This window comes from Prionailurus bengalensis, chromosome D3 (genome assembly GCF_016509475.1).
Source record: "Prionailurus bengalensis isolate Pbe53 chromosome D3, Fcat_Pben_1.1_paternal_pri, whole genome shotgun sequence".
Classification (NCBI taxonomy): domain Eukaryota; kingdom Metazoa; phylum Chordata; class Mammalia; order Carnivora; family Felidae; genus Prionailurus; species Prionailurus bengalensis.
In genome coordinates this window covers 37,755,463-37,768,579 of record NC_057356.1, presented here as the reverse complement: position 1 = coordinate 37,768,579, position 13,117 = coordinate 37,755,463, and the positions used below count along the sequence as shown (strand labels likewise).

General features: G+C 37.3%; 1 protein-coding gene across 1 annotated transcript in view; it reads right to left on the bottom strand.

The window, feature by feature from the left end:
- The window catches only part of L3MBTL4 (L3MBTL histone methyl-lysine binding protein 4), a 450,084-nt gene that overhangs the window by 361,569 nt on the left and 75,398 nt on the right, over positions 1 to 13,117 (bottom strand). The window lies entirely within an intron of this gene.

Genomic DNA, 13,117 nt, shown 5'->3' with positions numbered 1-13,117 from the left:
CTCTGCGCAAACACCCAACTCTGCGCTTCTGCGGAGCCAAACCTCCGGCAGCGGATCTGACTCCCTCCCGCTGCCACAGGGCCCCTCCTGAAGTGGATCACCTAAGGAGAAGCGATCTAAGCCTGCCCCTCCTGCCCCCGAGCACCTTGCCTACCCACCCCAGCTAATACGCCAGATCCCCAGCATCACAAGCCTGGCAGGGTGCAAGTAGCCCAGAGGAGCCACACCACCCCACAGTGAATCCCGCCCCTAGGAGAGGGGAAGAGAAGGCACACACCAGTCTGACTGTGGCCCCAGCGGTGGGCTGGGGGCAGACATCAGGTCTGACTGCGGCCCCGCCCACCAACTCCAGGTATACACCACAGCACAGGGGAAGTGCCCTGCAGGTCCTCACCACGCCAGGGACTATCCAAAATGACCAAGCGGAAGAACTCCCCTCAGAAGAATCTCCAGGAAATAACAACAGCTAATGAGCTGATCAAAAAGGACTTAAATAACATAACAGAAAGTGAATTTAGAATAATAGTCATAAAATTAATCGCTGGGCTTGAAAACAGTATACAGGACAGCAGAGAATCTCTTGCTACAGAGATCAAGGGACTAAGGAACAGTCACGAGGAGCTGAAAAACGCTTTAAACGAAATGCATAACAAAATGGAAACCACCACAGCTCGGCTTGAAGAGGCAGAGGAGAGAATAGGTGAACTAGAAGATAAAGTTATGGAAAAAGAGGAAGCTGAGAAAAAGAGAGATAAAAAAATCCAGGAGTATGAGGGGAAAATTAGAGAATTAAGTGATACACTAAAAAGAAATAATATACGCATAATTGGTATCCCAGAGGAGGAAGAGAGAGGGAAAGGTGCTGAAGGGGTACTTGAAGAAATCATAGCTGAGAACTTCCCTGAACTGGGGAAGGAAAAAGGCATTGAAATCCAAGAGGCACAGAGAACTCCCTTCAGACGTAACTTGAATCGATCTTCTGCACGACATATCATAGTGAAACTGGCAAAATACAAGGATAAAGAGAAAATTCTGAAAGCAGCAAGGGGTAAACGTGCCCTCACATATAAAGGGAGACCTATAAGACTCGTGACTGATCTCTCTTTTGAAACTTGGCAGGCCAGAAAGAATTGGCAAGAGATTTTCAGGGTGCTAGACAGAAAAAATATGCAGCCAAGAATCCTTTATCCAGCAAGTCTGTCATTTAGAATAGAAGGAGAGATAAAGGTCTTCCCAAACAAACAAAAACTGAAGGAATTTGTCACCACTAAACCAGCCCTACAAGAGATCCTAAGGGGGACCCTGTGAGACAAAGTCCCAGAGACATCACTATAAGCATAAAACATACAGACATCACAATGACTCTAAACCCGTATCTTTCTATAATAACACTGAATGTAAATGGATTAAATGCACCAACCAAAAGACATAGGGTATCAGAATGGATAAAAAAACAAGACCCATCTATTTGCTGTCTACAAGAGACTCATTTTAGACCTGAGGACACCTTTAGATTGAGAGTGAGGGGATGGAGAACTATTTATCATGCGACTGGAAGCCAAAAGAAAGCTGGAGTAGCCATACTTATATCAGACAAACTAGACTTTAAATTAAAGGCTGTAACAAGAGATGAAGAAGGACATTATATAATAGTTACAGGGTCTATCCATCAGGAAGAGCTAACAATTATCAATGTCTATGCACCGAATACCGGAGCCCCCAAATATATAAAACAATTACTCATAAACATAAGCAACCTTATTGATAAGAATGTGGTAATTGCAGGGGACTTTAATACACCACTTACAGAAATGGATAGATCATCTAGACACACGGTCAATAAAGAAACAAGGGCCCTGAATGAGACATTGGATCAGATGGACTTGACAGATATATTTAGAACTCTGCATCCCAAAGCAACAGAATATACTTTCTTCTCGAGTGCACATGGAACATTCTCCAAGATAGATCATATACTGGGTCACAAAACAGCCCTTCATAAGTTTACAAGAATTGAAATTATACCATGCTTACTTTCAGACCACAATGCCATGAAGCTTGAAATCAACCACAGGAAAAAGTCTGGAAAACCTCCAAAAGCATGGAGGTTAAAGAACACCCTACTAACGAATGAGTGGGTCAACCAGGCAATTAGAGAAGAAATTAAAAAATATATGGAAACAAACGAAAATGAAAATACAACAATCCAAACACTTTGGGACGCAGCAAAGGCAGTCCTGAGAGGAAAATACATTGCAATCCAGGCCTATCTCAAGAAACAAGAAAAATCCCAAATACAAAATCTAACAGCACACCTAAAGGAACAAGAAGCAGAACAGCAAAGGCAGCCTAAGCCCAGCAGAAGAAGAGAAATAATAAAGATCAGAGCAGAAATAAACAATATAGAAACTAAAAAAACTGTAGAGCAGATCAACGAAACCAAGAGTTGGTTTTTTGAAAAAATAAACAAAATTGACAAACCTCTAGCCAGGCTTCTCAAAAAGAAAAGGGAGATGACCCAAATAGATAAAATCATGAATGAAAATGGAATTATTACAACCAATCCCTCAGAGATACAAACAATTATCAGGGAATACTATGAAAACTTATATGCCAACAAATTGGACAACCTGGAAGAAATGGACAAATTCCTGAACACCCACACGCTTCCAAAACTCAATCAGGAGGAAATAGAAAGCTTGAACAGACCCATAACCAGCGAAGAAATTGAATCGGTTATCAAAAATCTCCCAAGAAATAAGAGTCCAGGACCAGATGGCTTCCCAGGGGAGTTCTACCAGACGTTTAAAGCAGACATAATACCTATCCTTCTCAAGCTATTCCAAGAAATAGAAAGGGAAGGAAAACTTCCAGACTCATTCTATGAAGCCAGTATTACTTTGATTCCTAAACCAGACAGAGACCCAGTAAAAAAAGAGAACTACAGGCCAATATCCCTGATGAATATGGATGCAAAAATTCTCAATAAGATACTAGCAAATCGAATTCAACGGCATATAAAAAGAATTATTCACCATGATCAAGTGGGATTCATTCCTGGGATGCAGGGCTGGTTCAACATTCGCAAATCAATCAACGTGATACATCACATTAACAAAAAAAGAGAGAAGAACCATATGATCCTGTCAATCGATGCAGAAAAGGCCTTCGACAAAATCCAGCACCCTTTCTTAATAAAAACCCTTGAGAAAGTCGGGATAGAAGGAACATACTTAAAGATCATAAAAGCCATTTATGAAAAGCCCACAGCTAACATCATCCTCAACGGGGAAAAACTGAAAGCTTTTTCCCTGAGATCAGGAACACGACAAGGATGCCCACTCTCACCGCTGCTGTTTAACATAGTGCTGGAAGTTCTAGCATCAGCAATCAGACAACAAAAGGAAATCAAAGGCATCAAAATTGGCAAAGATGAAGTCAAGCTTTCGCTTTTTGCAGATGACATGATATTATACATGGAAAATCCGATAGACTCCACCAAAAGTCTGCTAGAACTGATACAGGAATTCAGCAAAGTTGCAAGATACAAAATCAATGTACAGAAATCAGTTGCATTCTTATACACTAACAATGAAGCAACAGAAAGACAAATAAAGAAACTGATCCCATTCACAATTGCACCAAGAAGCATAAAATACCTAGGAATAAATCTAACCAAAGATGTAAAGGATCTGTATGCTGAAAACTATAGAAAGCTTCTGAAGGAAATTGAAGAAGATTTAAAGAAATGGAAAAACATTCCCTGCTCATGGATTGGAAAAATAAATATTGTCAAAATGTCAATACTACCCAAAGCTATCTACACATTCAATGCAATCCCAATCAAAATTGCACCAGCATTCTTCTCGAAACTAGAACAAGCAATCCTAAAATTCATATGGAACCACAAAAGGCCCCGAATAGCCAAAGGAATTTTGAAGAAGAAGACCAAAGCAGGAGGCATCACAATCCCAGACTTTAGCCTCTACTACAAAGCTGTCATCATCAAGACAGCATGGTATTGGCACCAAAACAGACACATAGACCAATGGAATAGAATAGAAACCCCAGAACTAGACCCACAAACGTATGGCCAACTCATCTTTGACAAAGCAGGAAAGAACATCCAATGGAAAAAAGACAGCCTCTTTAACAAATGGTGCTGGGAGAACTGGACAGCAACATGCAGAAGGTTGAAACTAGACCACTTTCTCACACCATTCACAAAAATAAACTCAAAATGGATAAAGGACCTAAATGTGAGACAGGAAACCATCAAAACCTTAGAGGAGAAAGCAGGAAAAGACCTCTCTGACCTCAGCCGTAGCAATCTCTTACTCGACACATCCCCAAAGGCAAGGGAATTAAAAGCAAAAGTGAATTACTGGGACCTTATGAAGATAAAAAGCTTCTGCACAGCAAAGGAAACAACCAACAAAACTAAAAGGCAACCAACGGAATGGGAAAAGATATTCGCAAATGACATATCGGACAAAGGGCTAGTATCCAAAATCTATAAAGAGCTCACCAAACTCCACACCCGAAAAACAAATAACCCAGTGAAGAAATGGGCAGAAAACATGAATAGACACTTCTCTAAAGAAGACATCCGGATGGCCAACAGGCACATGAAAAGATGTTCAGCGTCGCTCCTTATCAGGGAAATACAAATCAAAACCACACTCAGGTATCACCTCACGCCAGTCAGAGTGGCCAAAATGAACAAATCAGGAGACTATAGATGCTGGAGAGGATGTGGAGAAACGGGAACCCTCTTGCACTGTTGGTGGGAATGCAAATTGGTGCAGCCGCTCTGGAAAGCAGTGTGGAGGTTCCTCAGAAAATTAAAAATAGACCTACCCTATGACCCAGCAATAGCACTGCTAGGAATTTATCCAAGGGATACAGGAGCACTGATGCATAGGGCCACTTGTACCCCAATGTTCATAGCAGCACTCTCAACAATAGCCAAATTATGGAAAGAGCCTAAATGTCCATCAACTGATGAATGGATAAAGAAATTATGGTTTATATACACAATGGAATATTACATGGCAATGAGAAAAAATGAAATATGGCCTTTTGTAGCAACGTGGATGGAACTGGAGAGTGTGATGCTAAGTGAAATAAGCCATACAGAGAAAGACAGATACCATATGGTCTCACTCTTATGTGGATCCTGAGAAACTTAACAGGAACCCATGGGGGAGGGGAAGAAAAAAAAAAAAAAAAAGAGGTTAGAATGGGAGAGAGCCAAAGCATAAGAGACTGTTAAAAACTGAGAACAAACTGAGGGTTGATGGGGGGTGGGAGGGAGGAGAGGGTGGGTGATGGGTATTGAGGAGGGCACCTTTTGGGATGAGCACTGGGTGTTGTATGGAAACCAATTTGTCAATAAATTTCAGAAAAAAAAAAAGAAATAAGTGAGATTTATTCCAGGGATGCAAGGATGGTTCAATATCTGAAAATCAATCACCATGACACACCACATTAACAAAATGAAGAATAAAAATTATATGACCATCTCAAAGATGCAGACAAGCATCTGACAAAATTCAACATCCATTTATGATAAAACCGCCAAACAAATTTGGTTTAGAAAGAACATACTTCAACATAATAAAAGCCACATATGACAAAACCAAATTACTCAATAATGAAAAGCTGAAAGATTTTTCTCTAAGACTAGGAAAAAGACAAGGATGTCCACTCTCACCACTTTTATTCAACATAGTACTAGAAGGCCTCGCTGCAGCAATAAGACACAAAATAATAATAAGAGGCACCCAATTTGATAAGGAAGAAGTAAAACTTTCATTATTTGCAGATGACATGATACTATATATAGTTGGCCCTCAAACAACATGGGTTTGAACTGCACATGTTCACTTATATGCAGATTTTTTGCAATAAACAAAGTACAGTCCTGTAAATGTATTTTTCTTCTTTATGATTTTCTTAATAACATTTTCTTTTCTCTGGCTTACTTTATTATAAAAGCACAGGATATAATATATGTAATATATAAAACATGGATTAATTGACTATGTTATCAGTAAGTCTTCTGGTCAATAGTAGGCACCTAACAGTTAAGTTTTTTTTTTTGGGGGGGGGTCAAAAGTTACATGCAAATTTTCAACTACACTGGGATTGGTGCCCCTAACCCCCACATTGTTCAAGGGACAACTGTACAGAATACCCTAAAGACTCCACCAAAAAACTGTTAGTCAGTTTTCTGTAAAGTCACAGGATACAAAATTAATACCCAGATATTTCTATACACTATGAGCAAAGTAACAGAAAGAAATTATAGAAACAATCCCATTTACAACTGCATCAAAAATAATAAAATACCTAGTAAAACATCTAACCAAGGAGTTGAAAGACCTGAACTCTGAAAAACATAAGACATTGATGAAAAAAAAAAAAGAAGATAAAACAAGTAAGTGGAAATATATACCATGTTTGTGGACTGAAAAAATTAAGATTGTTAAAATGTCCATACTATTCAAAGTAATCTACAGATTCAATTCAATCCCTATCAAAATGCCAATAGTATTTTTCACAGTATTAGGACAAACAATCTTAAGTTTATTTTAAACTACAAAAGACCCTGGGGCACTTGAGTGGCTCAGTAGGTTGAACATCCAACTTAGGCTCAGGTCATGATCTCACAGTTCATGAGTTTGAGCCCCGCATCGGGCTCTGTGCTGACAGCTCAGAGCCCGGATCCTGTTTTGGATTCTGTGTCTCCCTCTCTCCCTGCCACGCCCCTCCTCACACTGTCTCTCTCAAAATAAATAAACATTAAAAATTTTAAATAAAACTACAAAAGACCCTGAATACTTAAAGCAATTTTGAGAAAGAAGAACAAAGCTGGAAGTATCACAATCCCAGATTTCAAACTACATTACAAAGCTTTAGTAATCAACAGTATGAAACCGACACAAAAATAGATGCATAGATCCACAGAGCAGAATATCCCAAACTTACATAGTAAATAAATGTGTCACAAAGAAGGCAAGAATATAATACAATGATGAAAAAACAGTCTCTTCAATAAATTGTACTGGGGAAGGAGGACAGCTACATGTAAACGAATGAAAATGGACCACTTTCATTCACCATACACAAAAATCAACTTAAAATAGATTAGAGACCTAAATGTAAGACCTGAAACCATAAAATTCCTAAAAGGAAATGTAGGCAGTAATCTCTTCGACATCAGCCTTAGCAATATTTTTGTGAATCTGTATCCTCATGCAAGGGCAACAAAAGCAAAAATAAAAAAATAGCACTACATCAAACTCTTGCACAGCAAAGGAAACCATCAACAAAACAAAAAGGCTACTCACTGAATGGGAGAAGATATTTTCAAATGATATATCTAATAAAGGGTTAAAATCTAAAATATGTAAAGAACACATACAACTCAACACCAAAAAAACAAATAATCCAATTAAAAACAGGGAGAGGTCTTGAACAGACATTTTCCCAAAGGAGACATCCAGATGGTCAACAGACACATGAAAAGATTCTGAACATCACTAGTCATCAGAAAAATGCAAATCAAAACCACAATAAGATATCACTTCACACCTGTCAAAATAGTATCAAAAAGTCAATAAAGTGTTGGCAAGGATACACAGAAAAGACAATCCTTGTGCACTGCTGGTGGGAATGTAAACTGGTATAGCCACTATGGAAAACAGTATGGAAATTCTTCAAAAAATTAAAAATAGAAATACCATACAACTCAGTAATTCCATTTCTGGGTATTCACCAAAAAAAGAAAAACAAAAACAAAAACAAAAACAAAACAATAATTCAAAAGGATACATGCACCCCTGTGTTTACTGAAGCATTATTTTTAAAAAAAAAAGCCAAGGTATAGAAGCAACCTGAGCGTCCACCAATAGATGAATGGATAAAGAAGATGTTAAATAAATACATATATAAATGTGTGTGTGTGTGTGTGTGTGTGTGTGTGTGTGTGTATACAACAGAATAATACTCAGCCATAAAAAAGAATGAATTCTTGGCACTCATGACAATACGGATGGACATAGAGGTTACTATGCTAAGGGAAAAAAATCAGATAGAAGAAGACAAGTAGTATATGATTCACTTATATGTGAATCTAAAAAATAAAACAAATGAACAAATAAACTCATAGAGATAGAGAAAAAACTGGCAGTTTCCAGAAGGGAGAGAGATAGAAGGATGGGTGAAATAGATGAAGGGGGTTAAGAGGTAAAAACTTCCAGTTATAAAATAAAAACATCATGGGGATGAAAAGTGCAGTATGGAAAATATAGTCAATAATATTAATAATAATGTTGCATGGTGATAGATGATAACTATACTTACTGTGGTGACCATTTCATAATGTATATATTTGTCAAATCTCTATGTTGTATTCCTGAAACTAATAAAATATTGTATGTCAAACATACTTCAACAAAAATTAAAATTAAAAAAACAAAATGAATACATAAATAACAGTAGACACTCTTTGAAAAATTATTTGGAATGTGTTTGATAAACAGGTTAACCATTTTGGAGAACTTACCCATAGTATTAGCTGAGTACCACTGGAGCTATAATTCTCTGAAAAATTTTAACTACAACTGACATATAATTTTTAAAAAGTTTAGGGGCACCTGGCTCAGTCAGTTAAGCATCCATTCGACTCTTGATTTCGGCTCAGGTTATGAAGCCTCATGTTGGGCTCTGCAATGAGCATGAAGCCTGCTTGGGATTCTCTCTGTCTCCTTCTCTCTCTGCCCCTCCCCAGCTCATGCTCTCTCTGTCACTCTCAAATAAACTTTAGGGAAAAAAAAGTTTAGCAGACCTAAATCATCTATAGTCCCCAGTGTTTTAGAATCATACATCCAACTTCTTCCTTGATATGTGCCCCTGAACAATGACCCCAGATACTATCAACTGAACATATTCACACCTGAGTTCATCATTTCCCCTCTCACTGCCTCCTAGTTCTGCTCTCTCTTCCTATTTGCAGTAATGACATGATTAATCACCCGTTTGCCCACCTCTGCCCCTCACAGTTCTTCAAACTAGACACTGCATAAGAGTACCAAGCCAATGGCAAGTGAAAGCTGAAATGTACTCTGGGTTCTGCACACGTGCCATTCCCTCTGCCAGGGTTAACACTGGCCGGTCAGAAAATGCATCTTTTTCTGATTCAAACAAAGACTGCTTTTGGGCTAATGGTGGCCCTGACTTTGCCTGAGCCAGAGACCTAGGATCATTTACATCCTTTACATCACACCTCACACTCCATCACCAGGTTCTGCTCATTTTTAACCTACTCAACATTTCTTGAATTCATTTCTCCTACTCCTATTAACTCTGACTACCTCCAATCTTAAGCTCCAGCCAAGGTGTTTGGAACACTGCTTCTCAGCCCCATACTTTTACTGGTCTCTCAACCTCAGAACACCTTCCCTACTATCTGCCTCTCCTTTTTCAATCTCTAATTCTTAATCACTCTTTATTACTCAACTCAAAGAGACTTCATATTCTTGAGAAAAGTCTTCCTTGCCTACCTCCTGCTCCCAGTGGACCAGGTGTGTCTTACTTAAAATCCATTGTCTTGTTCTTATCTTTGTCAAATTCTTCAACACCTTATACTATATATTTTTTTATTTATAGATATGCCTCCCCTTATGTGGCTCTAAGCTTCCTTATGACAAAGATTCTAAATTACTGATCCTTATTTTTCTATTGTCTAGATAGTACCTGGATCACAATGGACTTTCAGGATGGGTTTGGGGCCCTTAACTGCATTAAGTGCATCTCTGAATTATAGAGAAGCCTCAAACACCTTAAGTTAGTGTTATTAGTTCTTGATCCCTACACCACCCCTTTTATCGTGCTATATGCCTAAATAAGTGTAGTTCTCTAACTTAACAACTCCTTTCTCTTTTTCTTTCATATATTAAAAAAAAAATTTTGCTCATATCCATTTCCTTCTAGCCATTTGATATTTATGTCCTTAAGATAGGCACTTACATAATAAATTCAATAATATTACATTCATTTTGTAGGATATAAATAAAATTTATCATGCCTAGCTCCCAGTAATACTCTGAACATCTATGCAAATGAACAGCTTAGACTTGATGCCTTTAGCAAAGTATTATTGCACAAGACATAAGCACTGCCAAGGCTAACTTGCATTTCATGACTAATAACACCCCATGGCTTGTCAAACTGAAATCATCTGGCCACTAAGGCTTTTCTCCTGCCATCAAAGTGATCTGTTTTGCTAACCCCTAGTAATTATCAATAACTCTGGTTTGTTAAAAAAAAAAAAAAAAAAAAAAAAAAAAAAAAAAAAAAAACAAGAAAGCCTGAATTCATATTATGTATTGGAGAAAAAAGATGAATTTTTTTCCACTGAAAAGTTTCAAAATACAATTTAGTAACAATTGGATTTCCTTTAGATAATGAAACAAAAATACAAAATATACCCAACAGCCCATATAAGATTTTGCCGCCAGACAAAAAAGGAATTAAATATAATTCTTCATCAAATGCAACACAAAGGAGGCGGATGATATGCAGATAGGGAGATGGACAGATAGAAGATAGCATGACACAGAAAGGGCGACAGGAAGGTTTTATATAACCCCTTCAAATGTCAAACCACAAGATATATTCTACCAACAAAATAGAACACTTCTTTTGATATAAACTTAACCTGACATCCTTGACACAGTATCAAAATACATGGATTATTCTGATTGTCCTAATACATGGCCTACTCCCAGAAAGCCCCAAATGTCACATCAGTCACGTAGCTCCTTCCCGAGTTTTGAAGAAATAAAAAAAAAAATTAGAGCCAAGGAAGAATAGCGTCATATTCTAAAACACATTAAAGAAATATCATCCAGGGGAAATGAAGGTGAAAAATGACTAGGTGGCACTGCGCCCCAGGGTACTTTGGCTCTGTAACTATACCCAAGCACTAGCTATAATAGAAAACATTTTTAAGTGATTTTAATTAAAGACACTTCTAAATAGTATTTTAAAGCAGGACAGATAATAATGTAAATGGTTTGTATTTCGATAGAAACTCTGGAAATAGTGCACTGATTTTCAAATTAATCCTCTGAATCAGTTTGATTTTCCTTCTCGGTTGTGGAATTTTCATCTTGCATACTGCCTAACACTTGTGTTACTGACCTCCTAATTAAGCAGACAAATTAAGATTATTACTTAGAAAAAATGTAAACAATTTTAATACTTCAAATTTTAAGTCTATAAATAACAAAAATAATGTACTACCTGCTTATATCCACTTGCTACTTGGTAATTCTTACACAAAATACTTATTGATCACCTGTTATCATCAAGACAGTCATAGATACTTTGCAGAATATAAGGATGATTCCTAAGACATTTCAGAAAGGAGATAATGAAAGTAGCCCTATTGTCCCATAACCCAGGATAGTTCTGTCTCATGCCATCCTGGTATAATTATTAGCACTACCACCTTCCACTCCCAAAAATGTTTCAGTTTAGACAGTAAATCATATGGTCACTGTATGGATAAAAAATATACACAAAATAACAAAAAATAAGAGTCATAAGTGGTTAATTCATATGATGTTCACAGGAGAGAGAGTATGTTTAACAATGATTAGAAAACGCACTGTGGAAAAACATTTCACCTGCTTCTACGATGCTGCATAGAATTTAAAGTGAATTTAGCACCAAAATATCGAATTCAAATATCTGATTATTGTATTGATTTGCCACTATTTCAAAGACATTACCAGGCTAAAATGTAACCATTGATACTCGGTGTCAATAATAATACATAGTAGTTGGTGTTTGAATAAATTAATAAATAACTACAACTAAGTGCATTTTGACAATTTCTGTGTGAATTTTTGCCCTCTCTTAATTGTATTAGCAGTTAACATTACCTGTGTACTCATATATTCTTGGCATAGCCACAACCCCTCTACATACAGACTTTCAATTAATACTTATGACAACCCAAGGACATATGTACCATTATCACTCATACTTTACAGATGAGGAAATGCTCCTTTGCTCTAAACCAAGAACAAAGCCATTAAAATATACACCAAATAACCCTCTCTGTCAACATACCACAAATCAGAAACAGAGTGGCAAGTCTTAAAGCTATCGGGCTTCAGAGCAAGAGAAAGGCAGAGGAAGTTAGGAAGCCAGTGGTCAATAAAAGATGGGTGCTACAGCCAGGTTTATCCTCAGAAGCCAAGAGATGGAAGGAGGCTCCACCATTGGTGAATGGGAGCCAAATGGAACTTCCGAGACAAATGCCCGGAAGGATGGGCTGTAACTTTGAGTCTAAGAAGGCAGGAAGAACAAATGCTAACTCCTGACCAGGAAGTGGGCTGCAGGGAGCCAGGCACAGGCAACCACAAACACTAAAAATCCAGGAGAAAGTAGGTACGTGTAGAATGAGAAAAAAAAATCCTCCCACTCAAAGTGCATCTGAAAATCAAAATTCAAAAACACAAAAAGAAATCAAATACTAAGAAAGACCATAAAATCAGCCACTGGAGGGAAGAATTCATCCTGATAAAATTTAAATTATGGAAAATATTGATAAATATTTTTAAATAAATCAGTTTAGGATACTCAAAATGATAAATGAAGTAAAAACAGGCCTAAGAAATGAACAAGAAATGATGAACAGTAACACAAGTAGGTAAAACTAAAAGATATGGATATGAAAAAAGCTTAAAACCTTGGCAATATAAAGTATAGTCAACAAGATAACCAAACATGACATACTTTAAGCCAGACCAAGAAAAAAGAGAAGATTCAAATTACTAAAACCAGAATGAAAGAGGTTATATCAGTACTGATTTTACAAAAATCAAAAGCATTATAAGGGAATACATTGACCCTTGAACAAAATAGGGATTAGGGACACTGACACCCCGTGCAATCAAAAATCTATTAATAACTTTTGACTCCTTAAAAACTTAACTACTAATAGCCTACTGTTGACCAAAGCCTTACTGATAACATAAACAGTTGATTAATACACAGTTTGTATGTTACATATATTATATACTGTATTCTCACAGCT